Raw genomic sequence first — 25,846 nt, 5'->3', positions numbered from 1 at the left:
AGAGAGAGAGAGAGGGGGGATGGCAATGGTGGTTGACTGGAAATACAGAGGGGGCTGGCAGGAGAGACAGTGGGGGCTTGCTGGTGAGATAGAGGGGCATAGGCAGTGGGGGCTGACTGAAGAGATCAGTGGACAGAATTCTTGACACATTTCAACGCTTGCACATTTTTATTAGAAGGATACAAATGTGAAAGTGTTGCTGACCAGATCCTTGCAGTTAAGGGCCCATTGATCAATATAATCACAGACTATTCATGTGGATGATAAACATATTAATTACATCTGAACAAAGCACAATTGTTACTTTTGTCTATAGAAATTGCATAATAATATCATCATAGTTATAAATAAATACAACAAAAAATATTAAAACAATAAAAAATATGCATATGGTTTCTTTCAATATTGTAAAGTATTAATCAGATGCAGTGATCATAGTAAAAACATTAAGAAAATTATTTAAAATGACTGAGGTTTGAATACCAGCTAGCGATATCCCAGGGAGATGATGTAAGCTTAAGCCCACATGGGCATGTAGTTGAAGAGGTTCTTTATGATAATTCTAAGAACCTTTATGTTTATTTTCTATTACTATTGTAAAATTTTACATATATATGTAATTAGAAAAGGAAGCATGCAATATGTTACTTTAAAGAAAGTTTTGTCTATCTATCTATCCACAGGTATATTTAGATAGATAAATAGCAATACATAATCCAGGAGTTTAATACAGTATACGTTAAAACCAATAACAGATGATTACCTTCCAAGTCATCAGTTTCCCTAGATCAGAGGTTCCCAAACTCCATCCATAAGGCTTTAAAAGTCCAGGTTTTAAGGATATCCATGGTTGAGGTTGAGCACAGATGATTCAATCAAATTGACTGAGGTACTAATTTAGTCATGAGGTGCGAGGTAAAGCCCGGCAGCGGGGACTCGCGCGCGGGGTCTCGGGGACACTCGCACGTGCAATCTCCGCTAATTGAATTACAACCAGCGCTATAATTAGCCCCTTTGAGTCTTTAATTCCAGTGTGATTGACAGGCAGGGAGTGTCAGCTAAAAACACAGGTGTGTGTCGATCATTTGGGGGGGTGTCACATCCTGCATCAGCGATCTCGTATGCCACTAACATGGCTCCAGTGTCTCAGTTACAACGACATTCTGAATGATGAATGAATGAATTATCTGCGTCAGATGCTGTGTATGTGACAATTATAAGTTTACCCCAAAAATACAAAACTCACCAGGACACACAGAAATCAACATTTTGCAAATCAGTAACCTGCCTTCTCCTGTCTCCTACAACTAGCTCCTATTAACCCTTTCAGCTGATCTAAGCACAAGCCTCTGCTGATATGGCTGGTAATATCACAGCATTCTAAGGTAAAGAACCAATAAGAACTTTCTTTTTTAAGAAAGATAACTGCACAGCAGATTAGCTTCATTTTTATGGGGAAACACTCTGCCAATCATAGGAAGTTACCGTTTATTTGGTAATAAATACACCAAATCTCTGCCTATTACATATTGTGAGTTTCAGCAAAAATTAGCTTGTGAGTTCCTGCATTGCCACAACCTATTATGTTCAGTCTTCTATTCTGGTCAGTAGTACAAGTACAATTCAAATAAATTTAACTAGATCTCGATGCACTACCACTTTGAAATTTGGTTTATACTCAGAGGCTGATTAATCAAGGCAGAATGTATCAAGCATCGCATTTTGGATGTGATACATACCACCACTGATCGCATGCATTCCGGTGTTAATAACACCATTATGCATGGGAAATCAGATTAAAATTGCAAACGACAGCTATACTGAAAAGGTGTGCGGGATGCCTGATTGCCAAAATATAGGTGCTGAAATCCCAACAGTGTCCTGGCACCAGAATCCTGACCACCAGCATTCCAAAGTGTTGGGGGTTGGGGGAGGGTTAGGCATTAGGGGGAGGATTAGGGTTAGGCACTAGGGGGAGGGTTAGATTTAGGGTGCAGGAATGGGGAGGTTAGGATAAGACACTGGGGAGGTAGTGTTTGGTTTAGGGTGTGGGGAGGGGAGGTTAGGTTTAGGCACTAGTGGGGGAAGTTAGGTTTAGGCACCAGGGAGGGAGGGGTAGGGGTAACAGTTGGCTTAACCTTGTTCCTTATGGGTGTCAGGATTCTGACTGTCGGGATGCCGCTGTCTGTATTCTGACCAGCGGCATCCCGACCGCCGGGATCTCATACCCAACCCCTGAAAAGAGCTGTCCTTTGTGATAAGAGGACTTTCTGGTTTATGATCTGGGAGTCCTGTGCATGTGTGGCCATCGGCCAGTGCATGTGCAAGCTGTGGTGGACCTTGGAAGGGACCCTACTGAATCCCTCTTGGGGAATGCTCTGAAAATAAGAACATAGGGCTCTATTAGGCAAGACGTTAACTATTGGGTACATGCTCAAGAAAGTTTAACTTTCTGGAGTTTTTTACATATGGGAAGATGATTTAAGAGTTTTGACCGCATTTTAGCACTAGTACAGCCTGCCCTCAAATATTGAAGGGATCATTGTTTTGCTTTGCTCAATGGAAGAAATTGGATATCTGCTGTCACGCACCATGCTCTCATGCCCTGTTACCTCTCTCTTCATTCGGTCCCAGCTGTCCCTGAGGTCTGCAAGCTTCACTGGCCTTAGACCTCCCTCCAGACTATCTCCGCACTGGAGTTCCCACCAGTACTGGCACTTGGGCCACCTGCTCCCACCCAACCAGTCAGAGTGCTGTTTCTGCTCAGCTGACCACATCATCCAACCAGGAGTCAGCAACCCCTCATAAAAAGACTTCCTGGAGCACTAGCCAGTGGCCAGTGCAACATTGATTCTTTAGATGCTAACCTGGTTGACAGCAGTCTGCAGTCTACTGCTGTTCCTGCTTAGTCAGTGCAGCCTGCATTCTGGTTCTAGTCCAGTACAGTATTCTGGTCCCAGTCCAGCTCAGCAATCTAATTCATGTCCAGTTCAGTATTCCATTCCCAGTTTGGGCCAGCAATCTGATTCTAGTCCTGTTCAGTATTCTGGTCCCAGTCCGGTGCAGCAATCTGGTCCCAGCCTGATCCAGCAATCCAGTTTCAGTCCTTTTCAGTATTCCGATCAAATAGTACCAGCGCTCAATTAAAAATATAATCACATTAATTATACATCATATTTTATTCAAGAGCAATATAAAATATACATAAAAAATACATAAATGATAAAACAGATATGAAAAAAATTATAAAAAAGAAATTGCGTGCTGAGCAGCATATAAATATTGAGGTGATCCATCATATAGGCTACATATAGTCTACTAAATGGATTAGTCTAGCAATTGGATAATCCGCATTGTCTCATTGCAGCCACAGTATTAGTTTCTTATACCGCAATGTTCTTAGGAGACTTAAGATCCCAAAGTGTTTAATGGTTTGTTTCCATCACATGGACGGAACTTAGATAATTTTCACGTTCCTACTCCGGATGGAGAGGTATGTGATTAATTGCATTCCAGCAACAGCTGGTGAGTTGTATTGAACAATTAAGGTTATTCTAACCATTGGATCGTTATAAAATATATGTTTAGTAATTAGGTTTGCCTCCTATGAATGTGATTGATTTTATTTTATTTTTTTATATTTATTGGTTGTACTGATTTGTTGTATTTTATACTGAATGACACTAATGCACATCAGCTGTCAATCAGCTGACATCTTGGTTAACTAGAATAAAAAGGGCGTTATGCCAGAGCAACATCACATTTGATAAAGCTGCGGTTCCACACAGTGAAACGCGTCAGAATTTTGGCTTATAGGTGGCCACCTTAACTGCTGGGAGTTCACGTATTTCCCTACACTTTGGTGAGATTACCCATTACTGGAGATTGCTACTTTGGACCAGGAACCATGCCCAGGGGGAGTATCAATTTGCGACAGCTCTGTGAGCATTGCTAAAACAAGACCCCACATGATTTAGGACACTGGAACTGGTAATTATAGCTTAAATTGGGAGTGCACATCCCTCCTCACCATTAAACACTTTGGGATCTTAAGTCTCCTAAGAACATTGCGGTATAAGAAACTAATACTGTGGCTGCAGTGAGACAATGCGGATTATCCAATTGCTAGACTAATCCATTTAATAGACTATATGCAGCCTATATGGTGGATCACCTCAATATTTATATACTGCTCAGCACGCAATTTTTTAATATAAGTTTTTTCATATCTGTTTTATCATTTATGTATTTTTTATGTATATTTTATATTGCTCTTGAATAAAATATGATGTATAATTAATGTGATTATATTTTTAATTGAGCGCTGGTACTATTTGATTGCTATTTTCTTTGTTAAGGGACTAACTATCCCTATTTTCCAGCTGCTCCCAATTAATTGAAAACTCACCCATTGCAGCGCTCCTATTTGATAATGTAGTTATAATTTGTGTTCCCTTTTCAGTATTCCGGTCCAGCAACCCAGTTCTAGTCCAGTTCAGTACTCTGATCCCAGTCCGGCTCAGCAATCCATCCGATCCAGTATTCTTGTTCTAGTCCGGTCCAGCAATTTGTTTCCAGTCCAGTTCAGTATTCCGGTTCCAGTCTGGTCCAGCAGTCCAGTCCCAGTCCAGTCCAACAATCCGGTTTCAGTCTGGTCCAGTATTTTGGTTCCAGTCTGGTTCAGTATTCTGGACCCAGTTCAGCTCAGAAATCCAGTTCTAGTCTGGTCCAGGATTTTGATTCCAGTCCAGTTTAGTAATCTGGTTCCAGTCTGGTCTAGTATCCCAGTTCTAGCCCAGTTCAGTATTTCGGTTGAAATCCAGTCCACTATTCTGGTTCCAGATTGGTTCAGTATTCTGGTTACAGTTCCAGCCTGGTTCAGTATTTCGGTTTCAGTTTTGTTCAGTATTCTGGTTCCAGTCTGGTTCAATATTCTGGTTGCAGTCCAGTTCAGTAACCCGGTCCCAGTCCAGTCCAGTAAACCGGTTCCAACCATTTCAGTAATCCAGTTCAGTCTAGTAATCCAGTTCCATCATTCCAGTCATCTCCACTAAGTCTGTTCCTCATTACACTATCCTTGTACTCAAGATAGCTTCCAGTCACTCAAATCTAGTAGATCACCTGAAGTCCTGTATTAGTTCCTCCTTACCACATGTGAATTAATCTAATAAAGCTGCCAAGTTTCCTGCACAGTGTCTCCAACCCAGCTCCAGACATACAACCCAGTCAGGGTTCAGACAAATCCTCATACGTCATACCTGCCTTTGGATAGGGAAGCCATTTAAATAGTATTGCATTGGTACCTGTACTTTTTCAACACTTGGGGTGAGATTTTTTTGGAGAGAGGCAAAGTGGAGAGAGATAAAATTACAACCAATCAGCTACTAACTACCACTTTATAGGTTGTGCCAGAAAAATAACAGAAGCTGATTGGTTGCTATTAACAACTTCTCTACATTATATTTCTCCAAAGCTTGATAATTCTCCCTCTTCTTATGTTGTCAACATCTAAGGATGGTGATAACAGAAAAATGCATTCCAAAATACTTTATAATCTATATATAAACTCTAATTTGATTCCAAAGATGGGTATAGTAGTACAGGGAAGGCTGTGGAGGTCAGAACATACCCACATGCTTACAAAAAAATACTAATTAACACCAGTGTTGGGAAGAATCTAACGAACATTGCGTTCTCTGATATTGGTAGAGACAACATTGTAAATCAAGAAAACGGAAGAAAACAAGTTATAAATAAAGTATGTTTAGATTTAAAATCACCATGTATTGACTGGTGAGCTGGGTATTATATCCATGTCATTATGGTATATATTAAGAGAAGGGATAATAGTGCAATTATAATGAACACTAAACAAATATTTAAGCTTAGTAATAAAAGATGGTCAGTGTATAAATTGTCTAATACCTTCATTTTTTTTGCTGGCAGGTGCAGGGGGCATGGTGAAGTGGTCATAATGCAGTGGGGTTTGAGGTCATGATTATGGGATTCACAACAAATATTTTCATCAAGCCCATACCCATTTTACTAGGGAATTGGGTTGGATCCAGGAGGATTCTCTGTTCTCCTGGAAGTAATCCCCAAAATTAAGGAGAGTCACAGACATTCTCTGAGAATAGGCAAGTATGAAAGTACTACAGAGTCAGTAAGGCAAATTGAAATGTATAACTGATGAAAAACATTTAATTTGATTTACTTAGATACAAAAAAAAACATTAGCTGCAACAAGTAAATTTTATTTTTACATAGACCCGGTTCAAATTTTGGAACTGATAATGACAATTGTTGCATCTTTGCTCCACATGCATCGCAACAGTAGATTTAAGTTTGCACATGTAATAAGATGCATGTACAAAATAAAGTATTGAAAGTTCAAATAATACAAAATGATCTTTGATCGTATGTGCATGGGGAGCTTTGTTTAAAACAAAAGCAGGTCCTTCATGGTTAAATGTTTAATTACAAAATCTGCTACTGTTAAAGTGCCAGCAGAGTCCAGATGTACTTTGTTACTTTGGAATTTTGGATCACGTGATCTTTAACTTAACTTGGCAGAACAAATTGTTTGCATATATTTAGAACTACAAGCATTGTAGTGAGGACATTTCCCGTGGTGAGAGCACAATCATTTCAGAAAGAATCTACAATAAGATAACTATGTCTAACTTCACGGGAAAGGAAGATTACCAGAAATTATTTAACTCAAAGGCATATTTAAAGAATTATTATCGTTTTGGTGCGGGGAGCATGGGGGATGAATTGCTGCAGTTTGTACTTAAACACTTAGCTGAAGTATTTAATTCTGGTAAATTAAAATTGATTTTCCCTTTAAAAAGTGGGCACATTTCTTTAATCCCTGTACACATACACATCCTCTGACACACTTTCAAATATATGGCCTGATAATCGCTTTTGTGCTATGCTAATTTAAATTCACAAGACTAACAAACACTTTTGGGAAGTAATGAATACCAGTCTATACAGACCTAAGGATGGAATCATTTCAGAGGACTAGATTACTCTTTCATAGATCATATTATAAATGAAATATGAATACATATATGCTTAAAGCTTTAACTTTTTATTTATATAGTGCATATTTTCTGCTGAATAAGTAGGAAAGCATTTGATAGTAGTGATGCAGAGTTGAACATGTACTGTTTATGCAGCGTATGTTATTTATAGTCGCATTGTGCACTGGGCCGGCGCTGCCACTGGGCGAGCTTAAGCAGCTTCCTAGGGGCATCGGCCACTAGAGGGCACCCGGCCCTCCGATCACCCCACCCCCATTTGCCGGGTGCCTGCAGAGATTGTGTTAGCAGTGAGCACCCGGCTCCTTCTCTTCCTCTACCCCTACCCCCCCTCCCAGCTCCCCCGGTGCCGGAGGACAGAGCTCACTCCTGAGCTCCGTCTTCCGGGTCCCGCAGTGCACTATGGGAGTGACGTCACTCCCATAGTTCCGAGAAGCGGGCACCGTGGACGGACGGCAGGAGGCACTGGAGCGTGGTTTAAGGTAAGTGTTGTTTTTTTATGAGTGTGTATGTGTATGTATGTATGTGTGTGTGCGTGCATGGGGGGGCTTATTACAGGGGCCGCATAACTGGGGGTACTACAGGGGGCATTACAGGGGCCACACTACTGGGGGCACTAAAGGGGGCATTACTAGGGCTGCACTACAGGGGCCACATTACTGGGGCACTACAGGGGGCATTACAGGGGCCTTATGATTGGGGCACTACTGGGGCTGCACTACTAAGGGCACTACAGGGAGCATTATAGGGGCCGCATTACTGGGGGCACTACTGGGGGCATTACAGGGGCTGCACTACTGGGGGCTCCACAGGGGCTTACTATTGGAGGCACTACAGGGGCCTTACTATTGGAGGCACTACTGGGGCCGCACTACTGGGGGCACTACAGGGAACATTACAGGGGTTGCATTACTGGAGGCACTACAGGGGGCATTACTATTGGGGGCACTACAGGGGCCTTACTACTGGTTGTACTACAGGGGCCTTACTACTGGGGGCATCATATGGGGCACTACAGGTGCCTTACTACTGGGGGCATCATATGGGGGCACTACAGGGGCCTTTACTACTGGGGGCACTACAGGGGCCTTACTACTGGGGGCACTACAGGGGCCTTAACTACTGAGGGCACTGCAGGGGACATTACTACTGGGGGAATTACTTTTAGGGGCATTATTACTGCTGGGGGCACTGCGTAAGGGGCACCATTACAAGTGGACATTTAGGCCCTCATTCAGAGCCGTACACTCTGAGCAGAGCGCACGCTCTGAATGAGGGCCGCCCTCCATAAAAATGGAGCGTTCTCCTGGACGCTCGTATAGCTGTGGGTCACCACAGGTCACTAGTGATGTCAGTGGGCCGGCTTCTGACGGGAGGCATTCCCGTGGGAACGCCCCCGTCAGGGAGGCACGCCCCCAGCACACCCACCAAAGGGGGCATGCTGTCAACATCGACAGCACGCCCCCTTTGATCAGACACAACGAGCGAAGGACTTTCCTTCGCTCGTCGCGTCTGGCGCATGCGCACGACGGAGCTCCCTCCATCGTGCGCATGCTCAGTGCAGAACATCGACCCACTTGTGAGTGGACAGCCGCTCGCGAGTGGGTCTGAATCAGGGCCTTAGTGTTTTAGGAGAACTACTACTGTGGGCATTGTGTAAGACCTAATTTAGGGGGGACCCTTAAAAATGTTGCTATGGGGCCCAAAAAGTTATGGTTACACCCCTGATACTGTGTGTGTGTGTGTATGTATATATATATATATATATATATATATTGTGACACAGTCGGGATAGGGGTCCCTCTCCTGGGGTAGATGGACTCCCTCTATACAAACACAGCAGCCGTAGAAACAGGATACAAGTCAGGGGTTCCCGTACAAACTGGTCGGCGCCAGTCTTTATTGTACCAAATGAATATAAACATAAACAAAACATAAACATAAGTCCTAGCCTGGCTGGGCACTATCAACACAGCAGATTCCCTCTCTATAATAATGGTAGGGCTTATTGGTCTCACCAACAACAAAATATGTGCACAGTACTTACAAGGATTATCACCAAGTGTCTCTGAATAGGCTAGTCTGCCTGCTCTTCCAAGTGTGAGACACTCAGCAACAAACAAACCCAGCTTATATAAAGCCATTTCCAGCTGCAAGCCCTAATGAGCCTGTTACCAGGCTGAAAGGCCCAAAACCTGGAGTGGCCTATGGATGGAGCCCTCCCTCTCCTCACATCCACACCCCCACGACCCAAACCGGCATTTCTCTAAAGCCGACATTTCTAGTCTGTTTTTCCCAAGCAGACTTCTGCTGGGGGTTTCAGAACACATATGAGAGGAACCTAAGACATACATAGAAGCCATTCCACACTTCCCCAGTGCTTCTATCACATATCCCCTCCTTTGTTTCGACCTGTGGGGCGGAACAACTGCAGCCCCCAAACAATGGACAAGTGACAAAGCATCTGCATTGACCAGCTGGCTTCCTGGCCTGTGTTCTACCATAAATTTAAAGGTTTGTAATGCCAAGAACCATCTCATTATTCTCGCATTATTGTCCTTGTTTTCTGACATCCACTTCAGAGGGGTATGGTCAGTGATCAATCTGAACTTTCTTCCCACCCAGTAGTACCCGAGAGTCTCTAACGCCCATTTTATAGCCAATGCTTCTTTCTCGACCATAGCCTAATTTCTTTCTTGTACATTTCAATTCCGGGTTAAGAAGAAAATTGGGTGTTCTTCACCCTCTTTGCTTTGGGACAGGACCGCTCCAATGCCTACATATGATGCATCAGTTTGTACAAGAAACTCTCTGTCAGAATCAGGGGTCATCAGAACTGGTTGGGTACATAACACTATTTTTAACTCCTGGAAAGCCTTCTCTGCTTCAGGATCCCATTCCACCATGACTTTCTGTTTGCCTTTGGTAAGGTCAGTCAGTGGGACTGCAATGGTGGCAAAATTGGGTATAACCCTCCTATAATACCAAGTGATCCCTAAGAAGGCTCTCACTTGCTTTTTATTCAGGGGTCGTGGCCAGTTTTGGATTGCCTCAATCTTATTGAGCTGTGGATTATCAAACTTCTGCCAATGGTGTACCCAAGATATTTTACTTCTTCCATCCCCAGACAACACTTTTTTGGGTTGGCTGTAAAACCTGCCTTATAGATGGAGTCCAACACTGCTTGTACTCTGGGCAAGTGAGACTGGCAATCAGGACTTTGAATGACCACATCATCCAGATAAGCAGCAGCATACTGTCTTTGGGGCCTTAGAATCCTTTCCATCTTTCTTTGAAAGGTAGCAGGTGCCCCATGTAGCCCAAAGGGCAACTTTTTGTATTGAAACAACCCCTCTTGTGCAGAAAAAGCTGTATTTTCTTTGGCGTTCTCAGTTAACGGCACTTGCCAATACCCTTTGGTTAAGTCAAGAGTAGTTAAATATCTGGCTGTTCCCAGCCTTTCAATTAGTTCGTCCACCCTAGGCATAGGGTAGACATCGAACTTTGACACACTGTTCAATTTCCGGAAGTCATTGCAGAATCGCACACTCCCGTCGGGTTTTGGAATGAGCACAATGGGACTTGACCACTCACTATGCGATTCTTCAATTACACCCAACTCTAAGATTTTTAAATTTCCTTCGACACTGATTCTCTTTGGAGTTCTGGTAACCTATAGGGCTTTAGTTTAACCTTAACCCCTGGGTCAGTGATTATGTCATGTTTGATGACTGTGGTTTTCCCTGATAGGTCAGAAAACAGCACCCTATTTCTGATCAGAAATTCCTTAACTTCCTGCTGTTGACTGGCTGACAGGGTTTTTGCCACTATCACTTTGGGTACCATGGGCCCTGGGTTTACATGGAGGGGCTCGGATGGCTGACAGTGCTGCTCTATCCTTCCAGGGTTTTATAGATTTACATGGTATATCTGTTCTGGCTTTCTTTTTCATGGCTGGTAAACTTTATAATTGACCTGCCCTACTTTTTCTAAGATTTCAAAGGGTCCTTGCCATTTAGCCAAAAGTTTACTTTCTACTGTGGGAACCAACACTCTGGGCCTGATTCAGAGCTGGACGCTATTTGCGGACACTCGTTCATAAAAAGGGGCTGGCTATTTAAATTGAGTGCTCGCTCTTTGCGGTCTGTTGACGCCTCTATGTCTGAGCAAGCGAACAAAACATGCGCTAGCTATTTTGTAAAGATGCCCCCTGGCTGCTCGCATCATACGTCATCTCCACTATTTATTTGATTAATCGAGTACATCAAAAGGCATATGAACTGCTCGCTATTCTTGTGGTAGCATTTTCCTACCGCAATCATGCGAGCAGTTCAGGCTAAAAGACAACCAAGTGACGTGGTCGATGACGCTGCTTTGTTAATTATGCACACCCTTAAAACACCCATTTTGACTGTTTGGCACGCCTGCGTTCGGATCTCCACTCCCCGTTTTCAAGCACCTTCCCCTGTTATCACCCACAAACGCCTCATTCTGTCACTCAAATTAGCAGGCATTTGCTATTTTGCGAACACCCGATTTCTGACCACACTGACTGGTTGGCGCATGCGTATTATGACCCATACGCATGCGCAGATGTGCGAACATCGCTTGGAGTGAATGAGCATCCACTTACGAGCAGCTCTGAATCAGGCCTTCTGTCCCCAGGAACAAAGTTGCGTAAGCGAGCATTGCGGTTGTATACCCTCTGCTGGGCCTGTTCCAAGTGCTATCTTACTATCGGTACCACAGCAGCAATTCTTTCTTGCATTTGAGAAACATGCTCAATAACTGTTTTATATGGACTGGACTGCCCCTCCCATGTCTCTTTCGCAATGTCAAGTAACCCCTTGGATGTCTCCCATACAATAAATCAAAAGGGGAAAGCCCTGTGGATGTTTGGGGAACCTCTCTAATGGCCAACAGCAAATAAGGTAACAAGTAATCTCAATCTCTACCATCATTGTCCGCTACTTTCCTTAGCATGTGTTTTAAAGTTTTATTAAACCTCTCCACTAACACATCGGTCGGGGGATGGTACACAGAGGTTCTTAATTGGTCAATTTTAAACAGGCGGTATAACTCCTTCATGATTTTTTACATAAATGGGGTACCTTGGTCAGTCAGGATCTCCTTAGGTATTCCCAACCTGCTAAAGACAATGGTCTTGGTTGACGTATTGCATAATGGTATTGCTTTTGGGTACCTGGTAGTGTAATCCATTATCACCAGAATATATTGATGACCCCAGACAGATTTCATTAATGGCCCAACCAAATCCATAACTATTCTTTCAAACGGAACCTCAATAATGGGTAACAGAACCAGGGGACTTTTGAAATGTGGCCTTGGAGCATGATACTGACATTCAGGGCAGGAGGCACAATAGTCAGATACCTCTTTATGGACCCCGGGCCAAAAAAACCTCTGCACAATTTGCTCAGTAGTTTTCTCTACCCTTAGGTGGCTTGCCGTTATATGACCATGGGCCAGATCTAACACTGTTCTTCTGTATGCTTTGGGAACTATTATTTGTTCCACAATATCTTCCCCCTTCTTAGTCACCTAAAACAACAAATCCTGATATACTGCCATTTGAGGATATGACAAAGGACTATCGGGGTCTATGGGTTTACCATCGATCACCTTGACATTCTCCCTGGCTTTTACCAGAGTAGGGTCATTTAACTGCTCCACGGCAAAGACCTCTCTTCTGACCTCTAAATCAGGCAGACGATCAACTGGCTCAACAACACTACCTACCTCAGTGGGAGGCACATCACTTGGTGAGCCACCATCACGCCCTGCATTTTCTAGTTCACCAATCATACTAAAAAAAGGGAACATCTCTGACTCTGCTACTATATCAGTAACCCTCTCTAATGAGTCAGGGTGATTTACCTCTGTGAAAAATCGGCTTTCCCACAACTTCCAGAAGTGAGCAAAGTCTCTCCCCAATATTGCATCATACAATAAGCCATGTACCAAACCCACAGAGACTATCGTGGAACCACATGATATCTCGATGTTCACTTCTGCAGTAACATAATAGCGAGTGTCCCCATTTATGCATTTCACATCAACAGTTTTCCCCTTCCGCTTCAAGGGGTTCACCAGTTCCGCTTTCACAAGTGTCACCAGGCTACCAGAATCTAACAGAGCCTCTACACAGTTGCCTTCTACAGTAAGTACACACATGTGCTTATCAGTCTCAGCCCGCTGGTTGACAGTACAGGCTGGCTGTGCAAAGAAAGACCCCCTGTGGTATACATTGCATAGGTTCAGTGGTAAGTGGACAATTAGCTGCAATATGGCCAAAGCCACCACATCGGAAACACTGAATCATAATATAATCTAGTCTTTTTTGGGGAAGGAACCTTCCTGGCCTGGCTGGCCTGTCTTCAGGTTCCTCACCCTTAGTCTTAGGTACATTCCACCACCCAGCACCCTTCTCCCCTGGAACAGTCTTACCAGTGTCAATGGGAGTTCGCCGACGCGCCATCATGGCTCAGTGGGGCACACTCATCAGCTCCTCAGCTGCCACATACCTCTCCACCAGTTCAACTAGCTGGTCTGGAGACTTAGGGTCTGCATGACTCACCCACTTGCTCAGAGACGCAGGTAGCGATCGCAGATACCGGTCCATAACGACTCTTTCCACAATCTGTGGTCCTGTCAGTGTCTCAGGCTGCAGCCATTTCATGGTTAGATGGATGAGGTCATGCATCTGTGAGTGTGGAGGTTATTCCATTTGGAACTCCCAGCGGTGGGCTCGTTGAGCCCGAACAAATGAGGTGACTCCCAAGCGGGTTAGGATTTCCTGTTTTAACTTTGCATAGTCCTTGGCATCATCCAGGCATAATTCATAGTAGGCCTTTTGTGGTTCTCCAGACAGGAAGGGTGCTACAAGACTTGCCCACTGCTCTTTAGGCCACTTCTCTCATTTGGCGGTTCTTTCAAAGGCCATAAGGTACGCCTCCACATCATCACACTGGGTCATCTTTTGCAGAAAGTGACTGGCCTGTAATGTGTGAGTGTTAGTTAGAAGAGCAGGGAAAGCATCTCCAGACTGGACTACAAGCTGTTGTACCACCTCTTTTATGGCCTGGCTGTTTTCCACTATGGCCTGGTGGGTTTCCTCGATGGTGACTTGTTGTTTCCTCTGGGCTGCCTCCAAGGCCAATAGTTGCACCTGGGTGGATTCCTGCTGAGCCCTGGTAGCTTCCTGCTGAGCCCTGGTAGCTTCTTGCTGAGCTGTCGTAGCTTGGAACAAGGCTTTAACAATGTCATCTATTTTGTCCTGGGGTGTAGGTTGGGAGCAGAATCTGGCTTCCCTAAGCATCTGTGAACACCACCTCTATGGACTTCAAAGGACACAACTTTATACTTACACTGATGAATTGGTGTCTGTCCCTTTAAATTTTAAACAAAAATTTTTCCTTGCTGCAATTTCAGTGTGTACTTGCCCGCATACTCCACCAAATGTGACACAGCCAGGATAGGGGTCCCTCTCCTGGGGTAGATGGACTCCCTCTTTACACACATAGCAGCCGTAGAAACAGGATAATAGTCAGGGGTTCTCATACAAACTGGTCGGTGCCAGTCTTTATTGTACCAAATGAATATAAACATAAACAAAACATAAACATAAGTCCTAGCCTGGCTGGGCACTAGCAACACAGCAGATTCCCTCTCTATAATAATGGTAGGGCCTATTGCCCTCACCATCAACAAAACACGTGCACAGTACTTACAAGGATTATCACCAAGTGTCTCTGAACAGGCTAGTCTGCCTGCTCTCCCAGGTGTGAGACACTCAGCCACAAACAAACCCAGCTTATATTAGCCATTTCCAGCTGCAAGCCCTAATGAACCTGTTACCAGGCTGAAAGGCCCAAAATCTGGAGTGGCCTGTGGATGGAGCCCTCCCGCTCCTCACATCCACACCCCCAGGACCCAAACCGGCATTTCTCTAAAGCCAACATTTCTAGTCTGTTTTTCCCAAACAGACTTCTCCTGGGGGTTTCAGAACACATATAACAGGAACCTAGGACATACATAGAAGCAATTCCACACTTCTCCAGTGCTTCTATCACAATATATATATTTTATATATTTATACATATACATATGTGTGTGAAAATTACTTTGCACAGGTGGAGTGGAGGATAAGTTTTGTGTTTTATATATATATATATATATATATATATATATATATATATATATATATAGATATATATTTATAAATATATTTTTTTAACACAAAACTCATCCGCCACTCCACCTGTGCAGAGTCATTTTCACCTGAGGGGCCAAATGAGTACCAGGGGGGCGTGGAGGCACATGAAGTTTTGCCTAGGGTGCCTAGAAGTCTAGCACCTTCCCTGATTGTGCATGGTCAGGAAATGAGCACACACAAATGCTAGTATGCAGATTTGTGTGCTGTTTGGGTGCATCAACCCTTGTGACTACAGAAACAGAATTGGGGTGTGAAGAGGCATTCACATATAAGCTAAGTTCAGTGAGGATGCCCTCACACAAGTATGGCCAATGCAGACTTGCAAATACAAATATTCTTATGCTGTTTCACTTAGAGCAGTGGTTCCCAAACTGTGCACCGCGGTACCCTGAGGTGCTTCGGGACACTTGCAGGGGTGCCTCAGGTTGGTGGCTCAGCACCAAATCAAATTATTTATGGTCAATGTAATGTAAATATGTGGACAAACAGAAGCGCAAACCTGTCACCCACTACATAAATTAACCTAAGGATGACAGGTAAGCACAATTTACTTCACTTTACTACTTCACTACATTTTTCAGAATTTTTCAATAACAAACTTTTGGCTTAGGGGTGCCTTGAAAACAGTTCTGATGCACTAGGGCACCGTGATTCAAAAAAGTTTGGGAACCACTGACTTAGAGGTTTGAATTGATATATGCCTTATTTAACCCCTTAGCTACACTATTTTATAACTTCAGACTTTTTTTTCTTTCTTGAATTATCCACATAAATCCCATGTTTTTTTCTGACCAAACTGAAGATGTAAGTGATAAAAGGGTGAGAGATAAGCCATGAATGTACAAATGCCATCCTCTAATACAAGATACTATTTATTTTGTACAAATATGCAGTTAAATCATCACATTAACATTTTAAGAGTTATTCATGTTGTAAACACTGGAAAGGGACACAATTCATCAAAATTGTTCCTGGAAGATCTGTGCTGGGACACTGAGGACATGTTCTGTATATAATTATAAAATGTACCTTTGTGCACAATTTCTGTTTAGAAGACATGGGAGGTGAATCACATGCTGTGGACAATAAAAGAAATGTTGGATGGCTAATTCAGTGTGACATTCCCTATTTGTGCCATAAAATATGTGATATGATCTTATCTTGCTGGGCTTATGAATGAAGGAAGTAGGTGTTTTGATTGTTATTTTCTCCCTTTTATGTTCTTTATCCTAAGGATACAACTGAGGGTATGAAATATCCACCTTGCACACATAACCCATTATATTAGTCGGGTTTATTCCTGAAGAAATCAGTTAGGGGAAGACTGGCTGGATTGGGGGAGGAGTAAGGCAGGTAAGGCAAGCTGGCTGGACTGGGGGGACGTAGGGGAGGCTGGCTGGACTGAGGGAGGGGCAGGGAAGGCAGGCTGGCTGGACTTAGCAAGCTGGCTGGACTGGTGGATGGACAGGGCAAGGCAGACTGGCTGGCTGAACTGGGGGGCACAGGAAAGGCTGACTGGCTGGACTGGGGGAAACAGTGCAGGGAAGGCTGGCTGGACAAGAGAGGGGGGCACAGGGCAGGGTCAGCATACCTGTTTTCTTCATTGTTCTCCTGTCCTGAAAGAGAGGGGGCCCAGCTTGCAGTGGTGAGGAATGCATCGGGCGGCAGGCAGGGCGAAAGAAAGAACATCAGCACTGTGGCATTCAACTATGGACTGGAGCCGGCCACGAGCATCTGCAGCGCTGCAGCATTTAAACTATGGAGCCGGCTGTGAGCCAATCACAGCTCGTGGGTTGGCAGCCAATCTAGAGCGGCCACTCCTGATTGGCTGATCAGGAGCTGCTGCTCCTGATTGGCTGCCATTCCATGAGCCAATCACAGCTCACGGCCGGATTCAGTCCATAGTTGAAATGCCACAGTGCTGTTGCTCTTTTTCCCTGCCTGCCACCCGGTGCATTCCTCGCCACTGTCAGCTGGGCCACCTCTCTCTCTGGGCCCGGTACTAGAGCCCCAGCAGTCCCCCCCTGATGGCAACCCTGTCTACTTGATCCATTTCCAATTCCAGAATCTAGCATTATGTCAATATAATATCAGCTAGCATATTATGAAATGCAACCAGGTTGATTCAGATTTAAATCTTAGTGGCAGAGGTGAATTGGATCTCTCCTGTAGCCCAATGTGGCTGTCCAATATTAAACCCAGTGTTGCCACCTTCCCCCTGCAATTAATTGCAGGGGAATGTCTATTGAGGGCTCTGCATTATCAGAGGAGCAGGAAGCAATCAATCAGTTTATATCCCATAATGGATTCTGTAGGGTGCCATTGAAATCCTGGGTCTAATAATGGTGGTACATGTAGCATAACAGCACATGTTACTAGATACTCTATATATTGATTGTGAGTATAGTATGTAGCACTTTTTACACTAGGCTTTATAAATGTACACCTATTTCTTGCTTTGGATTCTCCTAGGCTAGCTTAGTTACAAAGTAAAGTTCCAGAATGCCAGAGCTTCATTCTTGATGCTAATTGACATTGATATTATTCCTCTAACCCAGTCCTCAAATCAGAAATTAATGGTAGCAAAACTACAGAAAAGGCAGGTCAGGTGTCAGCAGGTCCACCTTGTAAGTTTTACTGTGTTCTAGGCAATGATAATATTAGTAAGCTCCTTTACAAAGCCACACAGTAATTCAGCAACTTATGCTAAACTTATAGTGTATCAAGTTTTTAACAAAAATCATTATTTGTGGGTATTAGATCTTCAGTTAAATCTTGGGTATGATCAATTTGAATAAATTGAGGTAAATGTTTTTGGTTTAATTTAACCTAACTGTAGTAGGATAATGTTGAACTAATTCGAAAGTGGACACTTCCTCTTTTATAGAATTCTTCCAAGTATACCAAGGGGTTGGGATAGTAGATATTTCAAGATGGGTCTTCTGAAGGCTTCATTTCTCTGAAGTCTAATGGCTGACCTGTTACACTGTTGGGCAAGTGGCAAGTCATTTTGTCTCTTTTTTAAAATGGACCATAGTGGAGGTACCTGAAACATTTAAAATTCAAGAAATTTAGCTACAGTAGCTACTGTTTGGAAAATAAGAACATGCAGTATGTGAAGAACTTATGTGACTAACAGTTGACTCAATGTAAAGATAACTGTAGAAGTGTGAATCAAGCAATGGATGCCCATCAGTGGGTTAATGTAAGAGAGGATCTGGCTTCAGCTGAGAAGGCAAAGCAGCAGTATCCTGCAAATGCATAGAATATGGTCATGGGACACTTTGGTACATTAGTGTAGATGACTTAACAACCCCCTCAAAAAGTAGATAGGACCAACTTCTGGCTTATCAGACCACATAAACATAATGTGATTTGGGTAGGCATTCTTAATGCATGTTATGATCTGCAGCAGAGAATCATCATGATGTGAGGTCCCAGACGTATTTGGCGATTGGAACACTGCATCATGCCTTGATTCCAGTTCTGGCTCTTGCAGGTAGCTGTAACTCTGTGTATGTTTGCAGCTCTTTGCTGCATTCCTGTCTGTCAGTTTGTGTGCAGCTCTTAGCTGCATTCTATCCTGTCTGTATCCTAGCCATTTGGACACTGGCTGCTACATGCAGCAACCCACCTGTTTGGAATACCTTGTTACCTGACCCCAGCCTGCTGACTCCTGTAATTGGTCTGTCTCCCTGTCATTAGGGATTCCAGTCAGTTCCTGCCTACTGGTGATATTGCTACATTTCTGCACTTAGCGGACGGTCACGCGGTCAATGCAGGCTGTGCAGTTCTCTGTCCCTGAACCCTTGCCTGTGTGCTCTAGTCCTGTGTCCAGTTATCCTGCCTTTCTATACCTACAACCTTGAACCCTGCCTCAGGCCTCTGTGTGTAGTCCCTGCCAGTCTTGCTCCTGTGTCCTGCTGGATTCTGCCCTGTATCCATGTCCTGGTTACATCCCAGCTCCATGTCTGTGCCATGCCAAGACCCTCCAGCTTACCTCCTGTGTCACCTCCGGTCTGTGTCCATTCCTAGCATGTTCCTGTGGATTCACCCTGCCAATTCAATCATATCAAGTACTGGTTCTGTTTCAACTCCAGCCTGCATCCTGAGTAGCTGGACTGTTACAACCCAGCCTGTATCCTGCACAGCTGGCTCAGCTATATTCCAGCATATCCTGTTAGCTGGTACTGTTCCTTACTCCATCCTGCTATTACTATCTGAACCAACAAGTCTCCCAGTAGTAGATTTCAATACACACATTCTGCTGCTGATTATTCCTACAGTTAACCATTGCCTGGCATCTGCTAATCTCCAGGTTCCTTACTGGCTACTGTGTCTGTATCAGGGCATCTAAGCTGATGTTAAACAACAGGGAACATTGCTATCTTTGGTTGGCTCTCACTGTCTCACTGCAGTTTCATCACCCTTACCAGCTCCTACACACAAGATTGGTACAAGGTTTTTTTTCGATGTCTTTGCTTCACTAAAATCATCACTACTCTACTCCCTTTTGTCACAGATGAATGGTTCATACAACTAAACTTTTGTAGACCAATGCTGTATAGAATAGTGAAAACCCCATCAAAATCCATCCAGTGGTTCAAGAAATTAGCCGGAATGAAAAGGCAGACCCCTAAACCTTTATTTTATTTATAGTCCCCGGTTTAAGGGTTTGCTTGAAATTTAGGAAAACAGTGAGAGGATGTGATTTCCTACAGAAGGACTCAGTGGAGTGAAAACATTTATGGAGATAAGACTATAGGCAGAAAAATATTTACCAATATTAATCACGAAGAACCACAAATTAAGATATAAATCCTATTATGTTTAATATATAATAGAGTGGGTGTAATTAAGTGCTTCACAGCATGTGTAAAACATAATCAAAATACACAATAATAAAACTGTATAAAATAATATAAAACAAATACATACAGACTTCACCTATCTATATTGAATTAGATTAGGGTGGGCAATAAGTGCCCCCCCAACTGTTGTAGAACTACACATCCCATAATCCCCATAATATTTAAATGTGTGTTACCTGTGTAATAATATAGCCAAAATAAAGTGCACTATGCTTGTGCCACAACTTCACAGCAAATTAGAATGTGCACTGTGCTTATGTGCAAAAAAATCACAGCAAATATAAAGTGCTCATACCATTGGACTAATACTTTTGTCCTTGACGTCCACAAAGCCACTTATATAGATTTCATGGAGAAGCATAAAAAAGGTATGGATCCCAATGAGTAATATAAAACCACATTTAATGAAAAAAAAGCATCTAAAACATACATGTAAGAGTAGAGAGATCAGCTTATCTGGCTTGGGGTCCCCTCAAAGCAAAGTATAGACCATTCGCACCAGCAGTAACTCAACGCATTTCGTCAGCTATCACTGTAGCATGACTTCTTCCACACAGGTGCACTTTATATGCACAACATTTTTTAAATTGAAAGGTGAAGGATTTTATAAGAAATAGTTTTCTTTGTATATGAATGCACATTTATTTTATTTTTGTTCTTCATTTTTTTTATGTTCCTGTGGATTGACACATTTAAATATTCCCCTATTGGAGTCCTCTTGGAAAAGAATTGGATCCATGGTTTGGATGTGAATTGGAAACTTTTAACACTAGATGGCGCTACTGTTTCACACTTTATAACATATATATATATATATATATATACCATAGACAAAAAACCTTACGGTTTTACATGTCCCATTGAGTCTTCTTAGACATGATCTGAAAATTCACAAAACATACTGAAGTTGTGCCACTCAAACTTAAAAAAAATATATATTTCCAAGCACTTAAAAAACACCGTTGGTGATGTATATGCAGCAGTAAATAAAAAAGAGGAAAATTGCAACCCCACAATAACCGCAGATGAAGACAAACCACGCTAATATACAATAATAACAAATATTTAATAATGAATGATAGTATAAATAAGCACATATAAATATAAACCATATATGTCACAAAAACAATACTATTAAAAAATACAAAATTGAAAAGGCAGTCGTGGATCAATGAGGATGATGAACAATATCAACAATGTCAGGAAAAGAGTGTCATCACATAGTGAGTAGGTCCCAATTGATAGTCTTTACTGGCATTCATGAGACAAGTGAATATCCCAAATCTTCAGTCTGTATTTGATACATAAATATTGGCAAGAGTACCAAGTAAAAATCGGTTATCTAAAATTCATATAAACTTGACTGCAACAATTGTAAAAATTGTATCCATTAGTTGCAATAATACCTGGATTGATATTTAGTATCCGTATGCAATAATACCTGGATTGATAATTTATATCCATATGTCAATGTCAGCTCCAGAAGGTGATACTGTGCTGGTGTCAGGGTTCACCTAGGATTGGCCTCTCTCACCTCCTTGCCAGCTTCCCCTGACTTCCTTGAGGTCAGACGTCTGGTGCAGTGATGGATGTGGGGCTGAGTATTCTACCTTTGGTGCTTTTTGCGAGCTTCCATGGTTGTCTGTGTCTGTGGTTGTCTGTGTGTGCTGGGGATCGGAGTTCCCATCATGGGCGCCGCCATGACAGTTCCTCTCATGTGACAGTACTCCTAACCTATAGCATGATTTCAGTCAGCTGATGCTGTGCTCCAGTAATCTACTACTCCTGGGTATAAATCTGCCTCCAGAACTCCAGGAAGTTGTTCAACTTCTTCTTCTCTGTTCCAGTGATACCAGCGTTGCTCTGTGCTAATCTTTCAGAGAGTTACTTCAGCCTTTTCACAGTTCTCCAGTTTCCAGTATTAGCTTCCAAGCTATTCTTAGTCTGAGAGTAGTTCTCTCCCAGTATCCAGACTGTTTTGTTTTCTATGTCTGTGTGTCTTTGTATATGTGCTGCTAGTATTGCAGCTTCCTTGTGTCACTGAGGTGTCAGATTACCTGCTGGTATTAATTAGTCCACAGTTGGACCTCCCAGCACATATCTGTGTCAATCTGCCCTGTGTCTTGTCAGTGCAAATCTGCACTTGCATTTAGCACTCTCCTAGTGTATGCCTGACTTCTCTTTGTGTCTTGTCTCTGCCAATCATTTCCAGCATTCCCATATATTCCCTGAGTCCACTCTGCTCTTGTCTGTGCAATCTCCAGTATATGTCTGTGTTCTTTGCTCAGTGTCTTGTCTCCGGTAATCAGCTCCAATCATTTCCAGCATTTTCATATATTCCCTGAGTCCACTCTGCTCTTGCCTTTGCAATCCCCAGTATATGTCTGTGTTTTTCTGCATACTTAACTGTTTCCAGTCATTGCCTGTGTTATAGCATTCAGTTCCATTTCCAGAGTTCATTCATTCCATTCACCTCCAGTCATTTTGCATTCATTATAGTTTCCGGTCTTATGCCATTCCCAGGTACCTGTCCAGAGGGCCGTGACCTGCTCACTTGGTGCAGCTGAAAACCAAATCCCAATTGGAGGGGTCACTGGAGAAAACCACCAAGTGAGTTAGACTCCGCACCTCTGGGCAGGTCTAGCCAAACCTGGGATTGGCCGAAACTAGGAGACCTAGTCTAGTCACTCCCCTAGTCACCCGAACCCCTCGGCTCACCGTCCTCCACAGAGGAATTCTTGCACTGGATCGTGACAGTTTGAACAGCCCAATATGAAAGCCGCCGGGTTCCAGGGTGATGCAGGGTTTCAGGATTTACTCTTTCGTGTGACTGCACAGGAGACAGCTTTGCAATCCGTCAGACAGCAGCTGCAAGAACTCGCTAGTCAAATGATGGTTATTCATTCAGTTCTAGCTGCTTTGTCCCCAGACACACCACAAGTTCCACCAGTGAATTCTCCACAGTTTTGTTCTGAAGGTTCAATTACACCTACAGTTGAAAAATCTTTTGTGCAAGCTAGTGATCCTCTCAAGTGTCCTCTGGTTCCCCAATTTTCTGATATGCATGACCCTGAACCTTTCAAGAGTTTCTACTGGCTTCTAGAACAACTACAAAATCTCCATCCCAAAATTTTTCTAATTATTCCCAAGCTTTCTAGTGCTACTCCTGACTTGACTAACAGCTTTTCCAAACAAACTAAAGTAAAGCATGAAAGTTTCCTGCGCCCTAAACTTACTGAGGTTGAACGTCAGCGACGCCGGGAACTGCATCTCTGTTTATATTGCGGTTATGACAATCACTTTCTTAAGGACTGTACTCTGCGCCCACTGAGAAGTGGTGACAAGTGTGTGACTCCCAATGTCTGCGCTTTCAGTGCTTCCCATCATCCATCAGTGATTCCCATTTCTTCAGTTACAGATAAGGAGGTGATGTCCACTGAGCAAAAGAAAGTTCAAGTTTTTGATTGGGGCCCTGCTACAAGATGCTTCAACCCTCATCTAAGAAATATTGGGAGAATATTTCAACCTTCAAAAGTCAGGAACACTACTCATTCCATTTCTACTGGTCACGGTCCGGATTCCATTTCCATCGGTCCCAGTCCGGATTCTGTTTTTCCCAATACGGGACTCCAGTCAGTAGCCCCAGGAGGGATCTCAACTTCCTTACCCCGAGTGGAGGTCCCAAGTCTCGCACCCCAGGAGGGGGTCCCAAGTCTCGCACAACAGGAGGGGGTCCCAAGTCTTGCACCCCAGGAGGGGGTCCCAAGTCTCGCACCCCAGGAGGGGGTCCCAAGTCTCGCACCCCAGGAGGGGGTCTCAAGTTCCACGCCCCCAGAAGGGGGCTTTTGTTTCAAGTTTCATGCCCCAGGAGGGGGTTTCAAATCTCTCACCCCAGAAGGGGGTTACAAGTGTTGTACCCCAGGAGGGGGCTTTAATTTCAAGTTTCACGCCTCAGGGAGGGGTCTTTGTTTTGAGTTTCATGCCCCAGGAGGGGGCCTTCATTTCGAGTTACACGCCTCAAGAGGAGACCATCATTTCGAGTTTCACGCCCCAGGAGAGGGCCTTCCTTTCGAGTTTCATGCCTCAAGGGGAGGCCTTTGTTTCGAGTGTTATGCCCCAGGAGCGGGCCGTAATTTCAAGTGTTACTCCCGAAGAAAGGGTCTCAAGTTCCATACCTCAAAAGGGGGTTCTGAGCCACTCACCCCAGGAGGAAGTCTGTGTTCTTGCATCCCAAAAGGGGGTTTCATATTGCGTACCCCAAAAGGAAAAGCCAAGTCAGCTTCCCCAGAAGGGGGTTTTAGGTCCCATACTCCAACAGGGAGTGTCAAGTTCTGTTCTCCCGGAGGGGGCCTTGAGTCTCTCACCCCAAAAGAAAGTTTCAAATCTTGTTTCCCAGGAAGGGGCCTCAAGTCAAGTACCTCAACAGGGGTTTCCTGACTCTATACCCCAGGAGAGGGTTTCAAGTGTCATACCCCAAGGAGGGGCCTCTAATGCTATACTCCAAGAGGGGGTTCCTAGTGTTACGCCCCAGGAGGGAGCCTTAAATATTCTTCCCCATAAAGGGATTTCAAGTATTCCACCCCAGGATGGGGTTTCCAGTGTGATACCCCAGGAGGGGATTTCAAGTGCCTCATCCCAAGATGGGGTTCCCAGTGTTATACCCCAGGAGGGGAATACAAGTGTCTTACCCCAGGATGGGGTTCCCAGTGTAATGCCCCAAGATGGGTTCATGGTGTTATTCCCCTGGAGGGGACTTCAAGTGTCTCACCCCAGGATGGGGTTCCCAGTGTTGTGCCCCAAGGGGGAATTTCAGGTGTTATTCTCCAAGATGGGATTCCCATTGTTATACCCCAGGAGGGGATTTCAAGTGCCTCATCCCAAGATGGGGTTCGTGGTGTTATTCCCCTGGAGGGGACTTCAAGTGTCTCACCCCAGGATGGGATTCCTAGTGCCATCCCCCAGGGGGGGATTTTGAGTATTACATTTCCGAAGAAGAGTTCAAGTGTCTTACCCCAGGAGGGGATCTCAAGTCTTGTACCCCAAGAACAAGGGTTTCCAAGTGTTACTCCCCAAGATGGGGTTTCAAGCATTATACCTACAGAGGAGGTTTCTAGTTATGTACCCCGGCAGGGGGTATCAGGTCTCATAGTCCAGGGGAAAGTCTCAAGTTTTACATCTCAAAAAGGGATTTCAAAATCTGTATCCCAAGGAAAGATCTCTGGTTCTTTACTCAAGGAAGAATCTTCTAGTGTTGTGTCAAAGTCAAATGTTTTAGTGCCCAATCCGTTAAGAGGTTCACAAGATGATGCTACCACTACATTTAAAGGTATACCTCAGGATCCATCTGATGTTTCTATGTCCATTTTTTTTGATGGAGATATAATGCAGTATTATGCTTTGGTGGATCATTTCATCACTATTATGAAATCCTCTCCATGGCCTGAAATCAAGCCTACTAATGTAGTAAAATTTATAATTTCATCTTTCCGAGGTAAAGCTTGGGACTGGGTTGAGCCTATTTATGATTCAAAGGATCCGATGCTGTCATATTTAGTGGCCTTTACTGCTGCAGTCATTAAAGAATTTGGTCCAACTTATCCTTACAGTTCTCTCGAGGATACTCATCTCAACAAAGTCTCAAGTTCTGGGGTACCACCCTCTGCTATTAAGCTCAGATGCATTTCTTTGAG

General features: G+C 43.6%; 1 pseudogene; it reads left to right on the top strand.

The window, feature by feature from the left end:
* Positions 1 to 6,675: 6,675 nt before the first annotated feature.
* LOC148541848 (nicotinamide N-methyltransferase-like) overlaps positions 6,676 to 25,846 on the top strand; it is a 63,259-nt pseudogene continuing 44,088 nt past the window's right edge.

This window comes from Taudactylus pleione, unplaced genomic scaffold (genome assembly GCF_031769625.1).
Source record: "Taudactylus pleione unplaced genomic scaffold, aTauple2 ptg000016l, whole genome shotgun sequence".
Lineage (NCBI taxonomy): Eukaryota > Metazoa > Chordata > Amphibia > Anura > Myobatrachidae > Taudactylus > Taudactylus pleione.
The sequence above is the reverse complement of the archived record's forward strand: the minus strand, read 5'-3'. Positions and strand labels throughout refer to the sequence as shown.